The sequence below is a fragment of the Canis lupus genome, chromosome 11, assembly GCF_048164855.1.
Source record: "Canis lupus baileyi chromosome 11, mCanLup2.hap1, whole genome shotgun sequence".
Taxonomy (NCBI): domain Eukaryota; kingdom Metazoa; phylum Chordata; class Mammalia; order Carnivora; family Canidae; genus Canis; species Canis lupus.
The window spans coordinates 58,157,396-58,178,460 of NC_132848.1; the positions used below are offsets into that span (position 1 = coordinate 58,157,396).

A 21,065-nucleotide genomic window follows, 5' to 3' on the forward strand; every position below is an offset into this window, starting at 1 on the left:
GACCCCTAAAAGGAAGCTGTCTCCAAAGACAGCATCATTCATACCAAATGGCAGGTGTACTTGGCTCTTTGGAGCTTGTCAGGGACCATCCATTTCAGATGGAACTTGGTCATATCTTAATCCCTGTCAGTTTAGAGCCTTAAGCCACTAAGGCTTCACTACAGGCTCTTATTACAATTCTGTCTTTAGTGTCAAAACTTTCAAACCTTTGAAGGGTCACCATGTAGATCTCTGGATAGAAATTGATTTGAACTATACAGATCTTGAAAATCCATGGAACACTTTGGGTAAGTACTAGAAATAATGTATTAATGTTATCGCAATACTTTTTTATGTTGCTGAGATGTTCAGTTGTCGGTATGTGTTCTGTGCTCTGGAGATGTTTCCAGTTCCGATGAGTCAGAAGTTAAAGAACTGAAAGAGTCAATATAAATTGCACTTACATCTTGTAAGTGTAGAGGCCTAGTTTCCGTCAAACACTGGAAAGCAATATTCTGAGGTTAATGTGGGACATCCATGAAGAGATTTTGTTTCTTTAGTGGGTCAACAAGATGCCTATCTTTTTACCAGTAAAATAATGTATTTATTTTATTTTTTCCCCTTTTAGTTTAAATTTTCATGGCATTAATTTCCCTTTCAAATCTACACTCAGGGGGCCTGGGTGGCTCAGTCAGTTAAATGACTCTTGGTTTCAGCTCAAGTCATGATCTCACAGTCGTGAGATCAAGCCCCTTGTTGGGCTCCGTGCTCAGAGCAGAGTCTCCTGGAGATTCTCTCTCCCTCTCCCCCTCCCCCTCCCTGTGCATGCACACACACTCTTGTTCACTCACTCACTCTCTCCCTCAAATAAATAAATAAAATCTTCAAATATATAGTCATGGGGCTTCTGACTGGCTCAGTTGGTGGAGCATGTGACTCTTGATCTTGGGGTCATGAGTTCAAGCCCCACGTTGGGTATAGAAATCACTTAAAAATAAGATCTTAAAAAAAAAAAACCCGTAGAGTCATTATATACATTTTATGTCATTCATGCCTATTAAAATTCTTCTCCCCTTAAAATATTATCATAAAAACCAAAACATAGTGAGTCCCGGCTTTCTATTCCAGTTGTAAAGAGCAACCTGGTTTGCAACCCAGGGAGGAAAGGATGAATCACAATCATCTTGTCAGACTAGAATCACATAGATCTAAAATATTTATAATGTGGGCAGGTCAAGGATAAGTGCACTTGAGGGTAATTGTATATATGCAATTAGCAGGATGCACAGCCTAATGATATACAGAAAAAAGTGACAGTTCCAAATAACATAAGCCTCTCTGGCTAAATCACATCTTCCAAATGTCTCTGAAACATTTCAGAATGTCTGTCATCAGCAGTTATCACAGTGATGGTTTTAAAGGCTGCCATGTCTGTTTGCAGAAGTAAGTGGCTGGTTCCTACTCCCCATCTGCTTATGACTCAACTTCAGTTTCCCCTTAGAGAAAATTATGCGGGTTGAAAAATGTAAGAGAAAGTGAGGAGACAGTATGAGAGAGTGTTCAAACTTGTGTATTAAGAATTCCAGGAACCCAATCAGAAATCCACCTTTGGGACCCCCAAACTCTGAAGGATGTGACGATACCGGCAGGCCATGGATTAGGGTACATTACCTCACTTCATCCTTTGGATGAGTTAGCAGAGATACCTTGTCTAGAGATGTTGAGAATTGACAGGGAGAACTGGATCTCTTTCCTTTATAGGGATTCTTGTAAGCACGGAAATCCCCTGATTTACTCCCCAGCGCACCCCTGCTCATTCAGATGAATGTCAGCGAAGACCTAGCTGTCCTTTGAGCTGGTGCTCTTACTGCTGTTGCTGCTAGAGCCCTTTCAAGGATCTCCCTTCCCCAGGGCAGTTTGTATGCCTTTCACACTTTGTTTCTATTCAAGGTGTCTATTCATTTTCTCTGTATCTTTTTATATTTTGAATAATTTATGCTGAGCTTTTAGCTTCTCTATGCTCCATCTCAGATTCCTTTTGTCATGTAAAGTGAAAATGTCCCACTTTCCTGCCCTCAGTTGACCTGGCTACTTGATTGTAAAGCACATTCAGTTTTCCGTCCCGAAACATAATCAAGATACTAGTGTTCCTACAGCCTCCCCAGCTGCCTTCTTCTTCTCTGGGGTGGATGTGGATCCTGTCAATTTAGCTAAGCTGGGACTGTGTTTCCCAGAGTCCTCCTCCTTGGCCCATGGGCTTGAGTAAAGTTTTGTCTGAGGTTCAGGAGGCAGAAATGAAGTAACCATTTTTGTTTTGTGCTTAGAAGGTTGGTACTGGCCAAGGGTGCTCTTGCCACTCACACTGTGCGTAGAGATCCAGAGCTCCTCTGGCTGGACTGGCGTGGGGCTATAGTCTTGGCGCCTTGAAGGTAGCCAAGAAAGCCATTTGAGGTCCAGCCATCCTTACAAATTCTGCCTCCTTCTCACATGTTCCAATTTGTCTATGCTTCCCCTACTTCACGCCCATCACTTCTTCCCAACTGCCTGCCTGCTAACTTTGAGTGAGTTAGTGAGTTGTGAAGTAGTTTCTCCTACTTCACAGAGACTGTTCAACTAGCTCCTACATCGCAGAAGGTCAAATCCCTAAAAATCAATCCCTTGTTATTGTGCCACCCCTAGTGAGTGTGCTTCTCTGGTAAAGTCTTTGTGGATACACCCATTTTGTTTGGTTGGGTACATTTTTGCAAGTAAAGGTAAAAGGGATTTAGGATATACCTGGTCAGGTCAAGGTTACCCGTCCATGAGCCTCACCTGGGTGGGAAACCTGCAATTACATTTAAACATGTCTATTTGGGTCAAACATCTGGAACTCAAACCAGCAACCTTCTGTGCAATCAACTTCCATCCTAATGCTTGGAGCAGTTTAAGTGTTTTGTGTTTTGTTTTGTTTTGTTTTGTTTTCAGCAATGTTGCTTTAGGTTCTCATACACGAACAACACCAGGATGGGTTAATGGAGCACTAAGTGGCCAGGGTACAAACTCCACCTTTGGGAATGCCCTACTGCCAGTCTTTCCTCAGAACCAGGTGGTCCAGGGCACCCTGAGGCCCTCTGGTCTGCCCAATCAGCTTCCCTACCACATTACAGGACTAGCATATCCTGTAAAGAGGTCTTTTCAGGGAAAATAGTAAGCCTGCTGAGCAGCCAAGCAGTGAGAATTTATTTAACTCTTCTACATGGGTGGGTCTGTTGATTTTTAAGGATATGCTTTAAATTATGAGAGTTGCCCAGAAGCCACAAAACTACATTTTGGTTACATGCATATTTATGCATAGAGAGCTGGTGAGATCTGGAAAACACTTTAGGAAATTCTCAGTATTATTCTCATGGCTGAACTTTCCTGAATATAATTCCTTTTTTCTTTCTTCTTTCCTTTTTTTTTTTTTTTTTTTGTTTTAACATGAGTTTCTTTTGGATCAGACTCAGATATACAGGTCATGACTTGTACAGGATCTTAAGTAACCCCAAACCTAGATGAAGAAGAACAGTTTCCAAACACAGCTGTTCTACAATGAAGAATTGCCAATGTTCTTTTCATGAGGGGACAGAAAGGATATTTTCAGAAATCTGTTTTCTTTCCTCTGTAGTTTGTTTTTCACTCAATCCAAGAATGAAGACTTATTTTTTGTCAACTAAACATCCATCCTTGAAGTAATTTGGGGGCGGTCTTACTGCCTTAATCATCTTTAAACCTCAGCTACTTTATGTTGGATTCACTTTGTATAAGTTTAAGCAAATAGACTAATATTCCAGCTGAGCCTAAAAGTGTTCAACTACATGATCCTGGCAAGAAAAGAAAAAGGCCATAGAAATGGAAGCTAAACATTACTCACATAAAGGAGACTACATCTTTTGATGGTATCTTCCATATTCAGGCGTATCAGTGGACTATTAGAGCTTCGTCCCGGGGCCATACTAGTCTGAGGATACAGAGGCTCGTGCATGGAAGAGTATTAGGGTGTTCATACATACAACCTCTCTTTCACCCATTTGAGTTCAATAATAATTAACTGCTAGACACAGGTGTCAGATAAGTGAAAATGAAAATTATTGGCTTTCTTACTGAGAAATGCTAAATTAGAGGACTAGCCAGTTGTGCAACAATAGGCTTATTCCACATTGCTCCCGGTCACAGGCACAGCTGGACAATCTCAGTCCTCACCCATGGGGTCAAGGACTGTCCACTAAGTTTCCTGCATGATCAGAAACGGATAGATGAATCAGGAAATCCCAAAGGAGAGGAGGGAGGAAAGGAATGATGAGAGTATGCTCAGTTCCCTCCCCTAACATCCCCCATCAGAGACGTCACTGTTCCTTTCAGGGGAGAAGAGAGTAAAGGATGAGGAGAGAGGCCAGGTTGTTTTTCTCAGGGGCATCCCTTCCTGAGCTCTGCTGCTGTCTCCTACAAGTTTCCACTATGACTTCTGGAGCCCTTGAAGAGCCCAAAGTGGACTAATGATCTTTAGCAAAACAGGAGAGAATGTTTCTATTCTTTCTATATTTTTATGACAGCATCGTACTAACAGAATCCCAATATTGCTCAGGCAGGCAATGTGACAAGCTGTTTTTCCCCCAGCCTCCTTGCATCAAGGGATGGCCATGTGACACAATTTGGACCAATGGCACATAAACAGGAATCTTCGAAATTTTTCTGTGAAATATTTTACTTTCCAGATTTTAAATATATATGTGTGTGTGTCTGTCTGTCTGTCTGTATATGTATACATATATTGCTAGTAGTATCCTCCTGCCCCATTCCCTTCTTCTTGCCTTGGATTCAAGTAATGGAGTATAGCCATCCTGCCATCATTAGGAGTCAATGATGAAGGTGAAGACCAGCACCTTAAGGATGCTGCAGCTAATATGTAGAAAGAGACTAGGTTCCTGGTGCTACTACTGATCAACTGAGTTAAATGAGCATCAGCTTACTTCTGGGTTTCTTGTTATGTGGAAAAACAAAAAAGAGAAAGGAAAGACATCTGTATAAGACACTTTAAGATGGGTTTTCTGCTACTTGCAGATAACTACCATCTGAACTGAGGGTATCACTCTCTCCTGATGCAGCTTCAGGAGGGAATATCATGCAGAAATAAAGGATGGAGGCTCCTTTTCTCTCCCTGCACTAATCTCAGCCAACTGGAGTTTCCAAACCAACACCAGTGACCACAGGGATGAAACATGATGTGGCTACTTCACCCTCACCCTATCATCATTTAAGAGCACTGTGGGGCAGAGCCAGTGTCTTCACTTTTATCACTTATGTGCTATTTAAATTCCACTTTCACTGTCCATACCAAGCCAAGGATTTACCACCTCGCTGACAATAATCACGGGGTCCATTCTCCTGGCTTTTTGTTTAATATAAGGGTCATCTGCCATTTAGAAAAAAGAAAAGAAAAGAAAAGAAAAGAAAAGAAAAGAAAAGAAAAAAGAAAAAATAGGATACATTAGAATTCTATTTCTAAAGTCTGTTTATACAAAGCTATTTCATCACCAACTTCTCCAGCTTTAGTCAATCAACTTCCTTTTCAGCAAACTCAATTGCTCGTTATCATCTTCAAAAACAGATTTGTATCGAGTAGACACAAAGCCCAAGTTGAAGAGACTCCCCATACTAGATCAATAAAGAAATCACATTCTTCCCCCACCCCCACCAGGCAGTGGATCATCAAATCCCAGGGAGCTCCATCTTACATAATTTAGTAGGATTCTATAATAATAAAAGGGGTCAAAGGATGTAGGGAGGGAGAAAAACCGCCATCGTATCATTCCCTAAAAGGTTGCTTCCTGAGAGATACACACTTGAAAAAGATTAAAGCCAAAAAAGGTATCTGGATGCTTGTTTTATTTTAATAAAAATAAATATAATAAATATAATGTTTTTTTCTACCAAGAAACATTAACAGATCCAGGGAATTCGCAACAAATAAGTATGTATTGGGGTTCTTGGTTTTTTTGCTTCCGTCTATAAGAGTGTAACATTCTTTTAAATTAATCTGCATGTTTATTGTGATGTTTCCTGTCATTTTGTGGTTTCCATATACCTAGATAGCTCTGAGTGCCAGTGAGTCTTATTTTTGTCTGGCTGTCTTGGTTAGAATGCACTGAACTTCAAGTAATAGAAAACCTAATAGTGGTTCAAACCACGAGGACATTTATTGCTTAGTTATTAGGAAGTATTGAGGCAGCCTGTTGAGTTTGTTCAGTAACTTGGTGGTATTGTCTAGTACCAAGGGTCCTTCTGTCATTCTATCCTGCCCTCCGCAAAGAGTTGGTGATATTTCAAGATGGTGATATTTCAAGACCACACCTTCCAGAATCAGTCTTCAGAAGCGAAAAGGTGGAGCAAAAGGACAAAGGCAAAAAGGGTCTTCTTAATGGGCCTGACATTATAAGGGAGGAAACTTTTTTGCAGCTGTAGTCCACCAGGCTTTCCTTTGGATCTCATTGGCCAGGAGTGGGTCATGACAAGCACTGGCTGTGAAGTGGGCTGGGAAGTCCAAATAGGGCATTTTCAACCTTTTATGTAGGAGATGGGCAAAGAGACAGGGGCCTGAGAAGAGCTACTGAGTAGGTTACAAACATCTGACACAAAGTCATAAACTCTTAGAGATCGGCAATTGCATATTTTTATAATAAAACAAAAAAATATCAAAATAATAGCAGTCAATATATTCAAATAGTACTTTGAGAAAAGAAAAAAAAAATCACCCATAATCCCATCCCCCTGTTATGAAGATTTGTTTTTTGTGTATTGTCTTCCACTCCCTGTTTGTTCATAGTCCACATTCTTAAATGTTTTTACCTGTTTAAAGCATCGTATTTTTCCATTTAATACTATGCTGTAAACATTTTCCTATTTATTGTTTATAATTATAATTGTGAATGGAAAGTTTTTTCCTTAAGATATATCACAACTTAGGGCAGACCGGTGGCTCAGCAGTTTAGCACCGCCTTCAGCCGAGGGTGTGATCCTGGAGACCTGGGATCGAGTCCCACGTCAGGCTCCCTGCATGGAATGGAGCCTGCCTCTCCCTCTGCCTGTGTCTCTGCCTCTCTCTCTCTGTGTCTCTCAGGAATAAATAAAAATAAAATCTTAAAAAAGAAAGATATGACAACCATTTCCTCATTATTGAACTCAGATGATTTTTCCTTTTTTTTTTTTTTTTTTGGTTAAAATAGATTATTATATTTTGGCTAAAACAGATATACTAATAACATCTTCCAGTGTAAGTTTTTCTGCTATTAGATTATTTTAAGTACAAAATAACTCCTGAATTCATAGGAATATAATGTAAACCATGGTGACTATGGTTTATAATAAAGTATTGCACATTTGAAAATTGCTAAGAGAATGGATCTTAAAAGTTCTCATCACAAGAAAAAAATGTTTAAACTATGTATAATGATAGATGTTAACTAGGCTTCCTGTGGTGGTCATTTTACAATATATACAAATATCAAATCATTATGCTTTATACCTGAAATGAATATAATATGTCAAATATACCTCAAAAAAGCTATATTTTTATCACTTATAAGATATTGTCAATTTCTCATATAGTCAGAATGACTGTTGCAGTTTAAAATTCTTCTAATTATATATATGCATGTATGTACATATATGTATATATATACACACACACACATTTGTATATGTATACATTTGTAAGTTTAACAACAATATCACCAGAATGGTACTACCATTATTTAGATGTGTTTTTTGTTTTGTTCTGTTTTTTGTTTTTGTTTTTTTTTTTTTTTTGCTGATTCACCAACTCATAAAATGCTACATTCTACATTATATTTAATTTCCATTATTTTCCTTCTTTTTGGCAAGGAGACCACAGGTCTAAATCAGCCAGGGAGGATCCTACATGACCATAGCTTGGGCAAGGTAGCTTCTTACCCAGACCTAAGTTAAACCAAAATGCTAATAGTCTTTTGAAGGGTATCTCTGAAGAATGTGTGCAAGAGGTTTTGTCTGATTTATTTTCTACCTCATTTTTTTCTAATTATAAATTGAATATGTACTGCCTTGATAATGGTTATATAATAATTCTGATATTTTATTAATGACTTGAACTTTGATAGTGATGGCACGGGTGTGCAAGTAAAGAAAAAGGTCCATATGGGTTCATCAGAACATGGAAAACCTAAAATGGGAAGATGGAGGTGGAGGGATGGTTATACAGCCAAGGCCTCGGGAGTTCCCTGAGATCAGAGCAGAGCAAGGAACAGCATGCCAGTGGAGCAGACAGGAAGTGAGGGCTTCTCTAGGAGCAATTGAAGCAGGGCAGGAGAAAGTCCAGAACTTTAGAAGTCAGAGAAACAGATTGTGTCTTTGATTGCTGCCAACATGTTTTCTTACTGTTACTGTTACTCCTCTATTGGATTATCTATTCACATCATAAAACTTGCCTTTGTTGTTATAGTGTTTATGTACTCATTCATTTCACAAATACTTATTGAGCACCTGTTATGGACTCAATGTTGTAACCAAAGGGATGCAGCATTAAATGCAACAGAAAAAAGCCCCTAACAGAGAAGACAGTTAACAGTTACAAAGAAATAAAAGGGGGGGCTCAGACATTGAAAGTGTCTGGGAGAAGGGGGAACCTTTTTCTCATAGAGCAGGTCAGAAGAGACATGTCTGATAAGGTGCCATTTGAGCAGAACCTGGATGAAGTAAGGAGGTGAAACATTCCAATCTCTGGGGAAAGCTTTGCCTGACAGAGAGAAGAGAAAGTAGAGAGGTCCTAAGACCTGAGCCTACTGGATGTGTTGGAAAAAAAAGAATAATCCAGTGTGGCTGGAGTAAGTGAGGGAGTAGGGGCAAGAGATGTGGTTTCAGAGAAAGCTGGAAGCTGGATCCCACAGGCTCTCACAGGCCAAGCTAAGAATCTGGGATTGTGTTGCCAATACAAGGGAGGTACCTGGATTTGCAATGATGGGCATTTTAAAGGAATCACAAGTTGCCGTTTGGAGAATAGATTGATGGCAAAAGTGAAAGCTAGGAGACCCATCAAAGGTTATTGCAATAGTCTCGGGCAGAGGTGTTGGGCGTGTGGAATAAGAGGAGGTGATGGAGCCAGTGAACAGCCTTCAGCTTCTGGATGACTTCCCAGGCTACAGCTAACAGGATTTGCTGATGGATTAAAGGTGGCACGCAGAGAAAAGGAGGAATCCAGGATGACTCCTAGTTTCTCAGCTAGGGACATCTTAGTGCCTATTTTTTTAAAGATTTTATTTATTCATGAGAGTCACAGAGAGAGACAGAGACACAGGCAGAGGGAGAAGTAGGCTCCCTATGGGGAGCCCAATGCGGAACTTGATCCCAGGACCCCGGGATCACGACCTGAGCCAAAGGCAGATGCTCAATCATTGAGCCACCCAGGTGCCCTGTCCTAGTGCCTTTTACTGCATGGAACATGGTGGGAGGGGTGGGTTTGGAGGAGAAAATCAAAAGTTCAGGTCTCTTAAGTTTGAGATCAGGTATCCAAGTGAAAATATTGAGTTGGCAGCTGAATATATTTGTTTGGAGTTCAGAGCAGAGATCCGGATGGAGGTTTAATTTTAGAATCATCAGCGTATAGGTACTATTTAAAGCCACAATCTGGATGAGATCACCAACAAATGAGTGCAGATGGAGAAGAGAAGAGGCCCTTCAACAAGTGGAGCCTGGGAAGATGAGGAGGATCCCACAAAGGTCACCAAGAGAGCGTGCTGGAGAGGTGCCAAAGGACCAGGTGGGTTCAGGGTCATGGAAGCCATATGAGGCAATTGTTTCAAGAACTGTTTCAGTCGGGGCACCTGGGTGGCTCAGTCACTTGACCATCTGCCTTTGGCTCAGGTCATGATCCCAGGGGCCTGGGCTCAAGCCCCACATCAGGCTCCCTGCTCAGCAGGAAGAAGAAGAAGCCTGCTTCTTCCTCTGCCTCTCCCCCAGCTTGTGTTCTGGCTCTTGCTCTCTCTCTCAAATAAATAAATAAACAAAATATTTTTTTAAAAAAAGAACTGCTTCAATTAACCACGTCAAATGCTACCAAAATGTCTAGGAAGATGAAGACAAAGAATTGATCTGCTCTGGTGCTTGGTGAACACCTACTTAAATACCTCAGGTGGAGAGGCACCACGTAGAGCAATCCCAGCCACCCTCTCTCCCTGCACTACTCCAAAATGGTATTGACAGGCTTTAGATCTGTCATTACATAGGTAAGGACCCACCAGCTAGTAACAGAAGTTCCACAAGTTGTTAAATTCCTTGTTTGAGATGCACGGCCAGGTATTCCTGAGGTCATTCTGAGGATGGATAGCAAACTCGAAGGTTGAGGCATGGGGTCTGGTGCAGTGTGATCACTCTAATGTAGCTATTACAGTGACCCTCATGGGCCCCACTTAATTTTAGGCTCTCATTTCAGGCTATTGTTTAGCACTGTTAGAAAGATAAGCAGTAAGTTTTCTGGAAATGATTGGAAGTAGTCACAACATCATAGAGCTGAAAAGACTGTAGAGATTAATTACTCCATTCTCTTCACTGACAGGTAGGAAAACATGCAGCAAGATAAGGTGACTTTCTCCAGATCACCCACACCCACTAAATTAGGAGCAGAACACAGGTCTCCCCATGCTGCATCCCTTAGAATTAGTGACAGAAGAACTCACAGGGAGAGATTGAACATCCCATGTCAGGGGATCTATTTCAGATAACTGAAGCTTGTTCCTTTTAACTACCAAAACTTAAGAGCAATCATTAGGACCATCATTATCACTCTTGATTAAAATCTTCTACTGCTTTGATGAAAACACTTTTCCCACACAATGGATTTATTTTAGTCTAGAAGATTTGAAATTCTTGAAGTCAGCTTTTCTCGTTACCTTATTTCTTTGCCAGCTGCTTTAAGTTTTGAGCAGTCCCTTTAACTTACAAAGCAAGTGGCAACTTCATATGATAAGTGTTACACAATATTGTCAAAGTGATCACTTGATATTTTCTGAAAAGACAGAAATCTAAGGAGTTAAGAACAGCAACAAGTACATGATTCTGCCTCTAAGAACATCCATAACTATAAGAGTACTTTTATTCATATTATATATACATGTAGAGTTGTAAATGTATTTTTCAGATTTCAGTGCATAGCACCGACCTGAAACGCATGGAGAAATTAATCTTAAATGAGTCTGTATTACCTCTCCTTCAACTTTTCATAGTATATATGGAGTTCATATATATATTTAGTTATTGAAATAATTTTTATCTCTGTAACATTTTTCCATAGAGAAATTCCAAACATCATTTTATTAAACACCCAAATACTCCTATAAGAGACGAAGAATCAGATTTGTTATTCCTATTCTAGAAATAAGAAAACTAACATCCCAAAATGTTAAAATGCCCAGAGGACTTATATGAACCATAACAATGTCCCTTTATCTTTTCTCCTTGCTGGGCAATCTTTGAGTATCTTCTAGAAATCTGAATTTAGCCCTTGGCATTTTCAACTGTTCCGGGAATGGACCTTGTGAGAAAACAAAGCTCACTGATTCCGGGTGCTCACAAATCCACTCTCGACATTTCCTATCACTGGTGACCACAGGCTCAGCCTCTGCTTGCCTTTAAGGTCACGTGGTCTTCATTGCTACAACAACCAGGAATCTATCGCATTTCACCATTAAAAATAGTCACTTACATTTTATCCAATCTTGTTAGAGCAACTAAGCTGTGCATCTCCAGAGTGAAGTAGCAAATAACAGATCAGCAAAGCATTCCTTCTTTCCCTACCTAGATTTTGGTGCCTGTGAGTGACTAGAGGTATTGTTGGAGCTGTGTGTGTGGAATGTCCTGGAGGAAAAGGCTGGTTGGGAGGAATGAGATTAAAGTAAGGCATATGAAAAAATAAATAAATAAATACATAAATAAATATTTAAAAAAATAAAGTAAGGAATATGAAGAGCCTACCAAAAGTTCTTGCTCAAAGAATATGTTCAGGGATCCCTGGGTGGCGCAGCGGTTTATCGCCTGCCTTTGGCCCAGGGTGCGATCCTGGAGATCCGGGATCGAATCCCACGTCAGGCTCCCGGTGCATGGAGCCTGCTTCTCCCTCTGCCTGTGTGTCTGCCTCTCTCTCTCACTGTGTGCCTATCATAAAAAAAAAAAAAAAAAAAAATGTTCAATAAATGTTAGTGTTTGTTGTTATCAGAATTTGTAGCTTTGCTGGTATAATTTAGGAAGAGTTAATAATTATAATTTGTTTACCATTTATTAGACTTAAATCTCACGATAAGGCTCCAAAGGTGATTATTATATTGCCCATTCCAAAGATGAGAAAGTGGCAGACTTGGGATTTGACTAATGTTTCTCTAATTTTACCAAGTTTGTTTCTTCATTCATTCATTCGTCCATTCTTTCACAAATGCTTACTAAACTCCCATGTCCTAGACACTGAGCCAGGCAGAGAGGTAAACAAGAAAGACCTGGTCTTTGCCCTCACAGAACTTGGAGTCTAGGGAGGAGGACAGACAAGTGAAACCCAATATCACAATATCCTGAGGCTTGATCCCATTCTTGCCCTGCCATTTTGAAAGCAAACCCCTGCCCTTCTCTTCATGTTCCTAAAATAAATTCACTGTACTAGGCCACGATGAAGGATGTTTTACTGAGGAATGTATAGGAGAAGTAGTTTACATTTCACAATGCATAGAATTTCTCTCTGAAATTCCCCATAAGCATCTTTGTCCTCATACTACAACAACCCTTAACCTCCTTACCCCACCACCCTATTCCTCCCCCCAGTCTCGCAGTCTAGGCATAGGTCCCTGGCACAGAGCCTGCCCTGGAAGTTGCTCTATGGATCTTTCTTCCTTATGGAAATTTCTTAAATCTTACATTTCAGGTGTCCAACAAAGTTCTCCCATTAGCAAGATATATCTTCCATATAAGATGGCCAGGGATGATAAGTACATTGTCATTTTTCTGGTCCCATAAGTAAACAGGCAGGTCTACTGTGGTTAAAAGAGTACATAAGAGAGATTTGGGACTTGGACTTAGGGCAGCAAGGCAGGTGTCCTGGAAAAACTGACATCTAAAGTATAGCAGGCGTTATGGTTCCCTCCTTGATCTCCACTGTTCAAATCTTGGTAACTACCTTAAATTGGCAGTAGAGATTGGAATTGACTGGGGATTGGGGGGGTGGATAGTCATAACTTCTACATGAAGCCTACATGCTTTAGGGGAAACAATTTCACCACCCTCAAATCAAGTCAAATAGTATAAGTTCATTCCTCTACCCAGTTATCGGTTCAGGGGTAAGCAAGGACTCAGCTGCAGTAAGACTGAGAAAGCTGTGGAAAAAAAGGGAGGTTTGGGTGGGAAGAAGGTCTGGAAAAGAAATCCTGTCATTTCTTTCATGGATACGAATAAGGAAGTGCATAAACTTTTTTTAAAAAGATTTTATTTTTAAGTAATCTCTATTCCCAATTTTATTTTTAAGGAATCTCTGAACTCATGACCCCAAGTTCAAGAGTCACATGTTCTACCCACTGAGCCAGCCAGGCGCCCTAGGAAGTGTGACTTTCTGTTGGCCCTTTGATCACTACAAGGACCAGCAGCCTCACTAGGAAGGCTATGTCGCCCAGCAGAGTGAAGAGCTAAACAGAAATTAAACCCTTTGTTACCGGTAGAGCTGCTGAACTAACCTCGGTGATGTGAGCCTCTCTTGTCTAGGAAAGCTTGGCTTGGGTTTTCTGTTACTTATAACCAAACCCAAACTAACTGACACAGAAAATGAGATTTGATCAACAAGTAGGCAAATCCCTTACCTACAACTGACAAGTTCATTTAAATGAGGAATTTGATTTTCAAGACAAACATAAAAGACAACTCCTACATACACTTAATTACCAGCCTGATAACATAATGAATAAAAAGATCGAATTTATAAGTGCACACACACACACACACACACACACACACAATCACACTCACAAATTTCCAAACTTAAAATGATTAGGAACTACATAATGTGACATTTAAAAAGAAAACTTCAAAGCTTTGTTAGAACATTTAAAAGATGGTTAAGATGATTCAAATAAGAAATAGAGACAATTCCAAGGTAAAAAGACAATAACATTAAAATGTCTGAACCAACCAGTAGAATTGCATTTGAGTTTAATTAAATTTATAGACTTAATACTATTTTGATTGAAAGCCTGATAATTATGTTCAATCCACAAAATTGTTCTAAAATATATGCATAAAAATAATATCATCAACAGGGAGTACAGAAAAGAAAGCTAATGGGGGTTCCTACCAGTATCAGCCATTAAAAACTCCTATATAATAGAATAAGGATTAATGTGCTAGGTAGATCACAGATTAATGGAACCAGATAAAGAGACTTTAAAAGGCCTAACAATTTATAGAAGCATTTGTATAGAATAAATTGAAGTATAACTACATACACATGTATATATGTGTATATATATATATAAAATACACACATGCGTATACATTTAAAATATTTTAATCTATTACAAAATAGTTTTTTTAAACATAAGGAGAGAAGGAAGGAGTGTGGCAAACACTTCTAGTTGGTTGATTCAATGGTCCCTTTCAACCTTTTCCTCCTTTTGTTTTCTTCTACTATTAAAGCAGGGTTATATTCAGCTAGATGTGACCATAGGGTGCAGTGCTGATTAATGAGACCTAAGCGAAAGTTTATTAGTAAGTTTCTTTTTTTTTAAAGATTTTATTTATTTATTCATGAGAAACACAGAGAGAGAGGCAGAGACACAGGCAGAGGGAGAAGCAGGCTCCCTGCAGGGAGCCTGATCCAGGACTCCATCCCAGGACCCCAGGATAATGCCCTGAGCCAAAGGCAGATGCTCAAGCACTGAGCCACCCAGGTGTCCCTATTAGTAAGTTTCTGAGAAAATTTTTGTTTTCCTGATCAAAGAAACTGGCTTGGTTCCCATTGCCCTTCCTTCTTGTTGCTTTGGATGCAACATTCTCCCTTCTTTAAATACAGGGATAGCTTGAGGTTCAGCAGCCATCTTGGAACCATGAGGTGGTAAGCATGAGGGAGAGGCCAAGAGAATTTGAGTCTCCAGCCCCAAATCACTGAGATACTGAAATGATGACAAAAGCTAGTATGTCAAAAAAAAAAAAAAAAAAAAAAAAAAAGATACTATGTCAATCATGGTTTGTTTTGTTTGTTTTTAAACTTTTCTGTATCTGATGATGTCCTGACATCTTAAACATCTTGCTGGCTGGGGGAGAATGACCCTTTCGGGGCCAGCTAATATCTCAAGACCATAAACAACTTACTTGGGAAGTAACCAATCACCCCCTTTATGTAACTCACACACACAGAGCCAACGTTTCTCCAGTCCAACATCATCTCAGGGCCAGGGACCAGGCAACTAGAGAGACCGCCCTGATAGCTGAAAGCCCAGCAGGATTATTCAAACTAGTCGTTTCTAATTGTTTACTCTGACCTGGTTTGTCTTGCCTGCAGAAACCCCAATAAAGGCTCTGGCCTAGGCTTTCTCTAGCTACTGCTTCTGACCAAAACCTGCTTCTCCTGTGGTCCGGGATGGCATGCATGCCCTCTTCAATCAGCATATGTAAGTAGTAAATTCTTTTTTTTTCAATGGCATGGATCTCCCAGTGTCATTACTTAGTCACCTCTCTAAAGTAAAATCCCACAGTTACATTTCAGGAAAACTGCCAACCTCTAAACTTTCTGTAAAGTGAGAAAAATAAACCCCTATTTGTTTAAACCATTGTTATTTGGACTTTTGTTACTTGCAGTCACATAATCATAACTGACCCAAGGAATATTTGATAAGAGGCATAGAAATTAGTGATAGTAATATTAAAAATAGCTTAGATTTGATATAATTTAGCGAGGTTAATGACTTGATTTTTTTTATTATGGGAAAAGAACAGAACATTGATAAAAGACTTAGCAGATTCATGAAAGAGAACTTTTTTCCCCTGAAACTTCATAAGGAATCATAAAAAAAAGTGATAGGTAAATATGTATATACATTTTAAGCTTCTGTACAATGAAATACAGCAAAAATGTAAGAAAACGAAATACAGCATATGAAAAATATAGATCATATGTGACAGCATATAGGGTGATGTATAAAATATAAAAGGAGCTTCTTCAAATTTATTAGTTATATTTCTTTACTCTAATAGATAAACGGACGAAAAATATAAACAAGCAGTTCCCCCCAAGAGAAAAATAGTAAATAAACACCTGAGAAATGTTCAGCCCTGGTAGTACTCAGAGAAATGTAAATCAAAGCAACCTTGAATGAGAAATGCTATTTGACATCTACTAAATTAGCGTTTTTTAAATTGATGGGCTGGCAAGGTGATGGTGATATTGGTGTTCATCTCAGGGGGTGCTGCAAATCAGGACCCGCTTTGAGAAAACATCGTGGCAAGTAAGGAGACACATTTGTGCCTTTTAGCCACAGTGATTCCAGTTTTTGCAATTAACACTAAGGAGAATAATTGAACAGAAGCAAAGAGACACCCTCAGCAGTGTTCTTCAGAATCTTTGCAATTCAATTAAATTCAATTAACATATACTTTACACATTCCACCTGCCAAGCAGAGGCAACAGGGAATTAGAAATTAGTAAGACACTGTGTCTGACCTCAGGGGGCTCACAGTCTGGCAGAGCAGATAGGTAAATAAATACATCACAAAATGGTGTAATAGGTCCAGCAATAAAAACACAGATGAAGTCGGATGAGCTAGATTTTTATGATGAGGCTTACCCAAGGGGACAGGATGAAACTACAGGCAACAAGGAACAGGGTTAAAATAGAGACCATGCGTCATCCAGCACTAGAATAGAGATTCCAGGAGTAAGTTTGTGGAAAATCAAGATTTGTGGCAGAGTGCAGGGAGGTTTTTTTACTTTCTTTGCCATCTATAACAGTAAAACATGGAACATTCTTAAATCACCAGCACTGGAATTATCTCTTTATGAATTATGATACACGGTGGACCATCATTCCACTGTAAGAATGAAAATTATGAAAAAGTATATAAGACACTTAAAAACATTGAGATGTCTGGTGGCTCAGGTGGTTAAGCATCTGCCTTCAGCTCAGGTCATGATTTCAGGGTCCTGGGATCGAGCCCCACATTGGACTCCCTGGTCAGCGGGGAGTCTGCTTCTCCCTCTTCCTCTGGCCCTCTGCCCTCCATCCCACTTGTGCTCTCTCTCTCTCAAATAAATACATAAAATATTTTTTTAAATAAAATATTTTTTAAAACCCACATTTACAATATGCAGGCAGGATACTTGGCGGGAGAGCAGCTGCTGGCTTTGACAGCCCTGAGCATTAGTCCAAAATTCACCTTTGCCCCTTTTTTCCCCTCAAATTTTAAAAATTGAAATACAATTCACATGCTGTAAAATTCATCCATTTGAAGTGTACCATTCAATGCTTTTTAGCATTTTCATACAGTTATGCATCATCAGTATTCAGTTCCAGGCCACTTTCATCACTTGAAAAAGAAACTCCCCATTGCTCCTGGCCTTCAGCAACCACTAATCTACCTTCTGTGTCTGTAGAATTGCCATTTTGTGCATCTTACCCTGAGAGAAGGTCCCAAATTACTGCTGCCCTCCTCAGGGACAACACCTGTCCTGTGCTCTGGCCCCGGTGTGGATACTGGTCCTCCACCAAGGGCAGCTGACTGAGACCAAAGGCCATCGATTAAAGGTTCAGACATAACACAAGGGGATTAAATGTAGACCCATGTCAATCTAGAGGATCTGCCTTGCAGGTGGCAGAGCTTGCTCTGTAGGCCTCTCAAGACCTACCATCCTAACTGGAGCCCCTCCCTGAGGTGAGCGCCATCTCAGCTCCCTCCCTCTGTGAGGAGAGCAGGAGGGCTGGGCAGGAGGCATACCTGCTGGTGGAGAAGGTTCATTTTTCCACTGAGAAACTTGCAGGAGACATGATGGGTGTGGTCTTGGTCTCCGGCGCCTCCACCAAGTTCATTAGGTCTCTTTCTCACCAGCTTTATCTCCTGCCAGACGCCATTTTGTTCCTTTCCCAGAGACACTGAATGCAAAAACTGTGGTTCTCTGTGGAAGTGACCGCAGATGAGTTAGCTTGCGATTTGTGTTTGCTGTGTTTCCCTGACTAGTTAAGGAGGACGCTGCACATGTGCTGGTGAAGCTTGACTTTTCTGTTTTATGCATTATGACAAATTCTCTTTGGTCTCAGGGGTTAGAAGACTTTATCTCTCTTTATGAGCAAACTATAGCAGTAATCCATCATCCCATTTTCCCAGTCCCCCCACGAACAGCGAGCAAAGACAGGGATGAATCCCAACACGGTGTTAAAAGGGCAGACTCGGAGGCAGCTCAGCCATGTGTTAGGGGGAGCACTGACTGGGAGTCAGGACATGCGGGTTTGGGTTTAACCTCTCTGTTCTCAGTTCCCTCGTAAATAAAGTGAGAGGTGGAATAGAAAGAGGCTCCATGGGATCCCTGGGTGGCTCAGAGGTTTAGCACCTGCCTTTGGCCCAGGGCGTGATCCTGGAGTCCTGGGATCGAGTCCCACGTCGGGCTCCCTGCATGGAGCCTGCTTCTCCCTCTGCCTGTGTCTCTGCCTCTCTCTCTGTGTCTCTCGTGAATAAATAAATAAAATCTGAAAGAAAAGAAAGAAAGAAAGAAAGAAAGAAAGAAAGAAAGAAAGAAAGAAAGAAAGAAAGAGAAAGAAAGAAAAGAAAGAGGCTCCAGTAGTTCTGCTACAGTGAAATTCCAAAGGTTCTGCAAATTAGTAAGGTGAGGACCAACCTCATGGTTTAGGAAGCATCCGCTCTCTGGGACCTCTTGAGAGGGAAGAGAAGATGAAAGAGGAGGGGAAGTCAGAAAGGAAGGAACTCAGGGGAAGGGGAGGAGAAGTTCAGGAGATGAGGGGAAAGAAGGGTACAAGAAGAGATGGGCGAGGACAGAGTGGGGAGGGGGGCCAAGAGGAGGAAGGGAGAGTAATTTGCCCCAAGTCTTCACCGAGTTCATCAAGGTGCTGAAGTTCAGACTCAGGCCTGTCCAGGTCTGAGACCCGTGTTCTTTCCAGTTTCCTACGCTGAGGAAAAACACAAAGAGATGTGAAGAAAGGTTTCAGAGTGGACACCTCTCCGTGCACGTAATAAGAAATGGGCTAAGAAACTGTCTCAGTGAAATCCACTCCAAAAAATAAAAGGCGGAAGGAAAACAGAGGCTGAGTTAAGCAAAGGCCGAGTTCAGTAAAACCTATTCAATTCAAGGGAACAGATTGAAAGATAAAGTCTCAGAGGCATTCCCAGGGCAATAGACCTTTTCCATAATTAACACATCTCCCCCTAGGCCGGCGTAACTCTTACTGCCTTATTCTTTAATAGGAATCTAGATTTAACAATAACACTTTTCATTTTTCTGGCACATTCACGATCTTTTTTTTTTCAAGATTTTATTTATTTATTCATGAGACACACAGAAGCAGAGACATAGGCAGAGGGAGAAGCAGGCTTCTTGTGGGGAGCCCCATGCCGGACTCGACCCCAAGACCCCGGGATCACAACCTGAGCTGAGGGCAGACACTCAACCACTGAGCCACCCAGGTGTCCTGCACATTCACAATCTTTAAAGCACCTCCACATTCATTATTCCTTTTAACCCTTCACATAATAACAACAAGAGTTCAGACAAAGATTTAAGAATAAGACCTCAGTCTGATTGCCAGCCCTGCTTATGAGCTGTGTGACCTTGGGATGATCCATGAACTACTCTGAGCATCAATTTTCTCTCTTTTACAAGATGGGGATAATAAAAGTGCCTATTTCATAGGGTTGTGGTGAGCATCTAAAGAGGAAATATGTGTCCACATTGCCCAGCATGTACTAAGTGCTGAAGAAATGCTAACCAAGATCATATATATGCTATATATATATAAATATTTGTCAGAAAAATTATATGACATTTGAAAATAGGCAGAAAAGATTAGTGGGCCTCCTGTCAGTGCAGGACTGAGAATAATTTTCTTTTTTTAAAATATTTTACTTATTTATTTATTCATGAGAGACACAGAGAGAGGGAGAGAGAGGCAGAGACACAGGCAGAGGGAGAAGCAGGCTCCATGCAGGGAGCCCGACATGGGACTCGACCCCGGGACCCCAGGATCACGCCCTGGGCCAAAGGCAGGCGCTAAACCACTGAGCCACTCGGGCTGCCCTGAGAATAATTTTCTATTGACTTTATACCTCCAAAGGTATAGGGGCTAATGTGAAAATTTTTGTCTCATGAAGATGCAAATAATTTCTGTCTATTAGAGTAGATAAGCACAGAGATTACAGTTTATTGCCCTGTCACTTAACCAGTTTGGTATCTAACTTGACAATCTTTTACTTTTTCTATTAAATTATGTACACACACACACACACACACACACACACACATCTCCAATGCTCTTCTACCAGTTTTAGCATCTTAATGTCTTAGTCTTAATTTTGAGAATATTGAAGATTATGCTTTAACCTATGAGACAGCTGATAGAGGGAGGCCTGCGCCGCCTCCCTTTACTTGAGAGACTCTGAAAATCAAAGAGATTCTGATTTGCCCAGAGTTAGGAACAGAATTTGATTTTCTCAAATTCCAGTCCAGTACTTTTTGACTCCATCATATGCCTTTTGCCCATGTGATATACAAAAAGAGAATTATAACAATAAAGAATATTATACAAAAGAATATAAGGCTTCAGCAGTTTCCAGGCTACCTTCACAGCCATCTCTCCATCAAAGAGGAATGTGAGAAGCCCCATGTGAAGCTGCTTTCTAAATGTTCTGCTTCTCTGCCTGTTTTTCAAACCCAAAGAGGAAAAAGGGACAGTCTTTAAAGACAGCAACGGTCTAAAAAGGGAATGAGGGGTGGGGTGGGTGGGAATCTGATCATTCACTAACCTAGTTAAAGGGAAACCAAAACTATCCTATGCAAAATAATTTTAATCTAT

At 40.5% G+C, this 21,065-nt stretch overlaps 1 long non-coding RNA gene across 5 annotated transcripts in view; it reads right to left on the bottom strand.

Annotated features, from left to right (window-relative positions):
- LOC140600236 (uncharacterized) overlaps nucleotides 1-19,225 on the bottom strand; it is a 36,868-nt gene extending 17,643 nt beyond the window's left edge. For all 5 annotated transcript variants that reach the window (XR_012003457.1, XR_012003456.1, XR_012003454.1 and 2 more), the window contains exons 1-2: nucleotides 18,597-19,225; nucleotides 17,983-18,160 (exon numbers count right to left, since the gene is read on the bottom strand). This is a non-coding gene — a long non-coding RNA (uncharacterized lncRNA). The remainder of the gene's footprint in view (nucleotides 1-17,982; nucleotides 18,161-18,596) is intronic.
- Nucleotides 19,226-21,065: the final 1,840 nt, after the last annotated feature.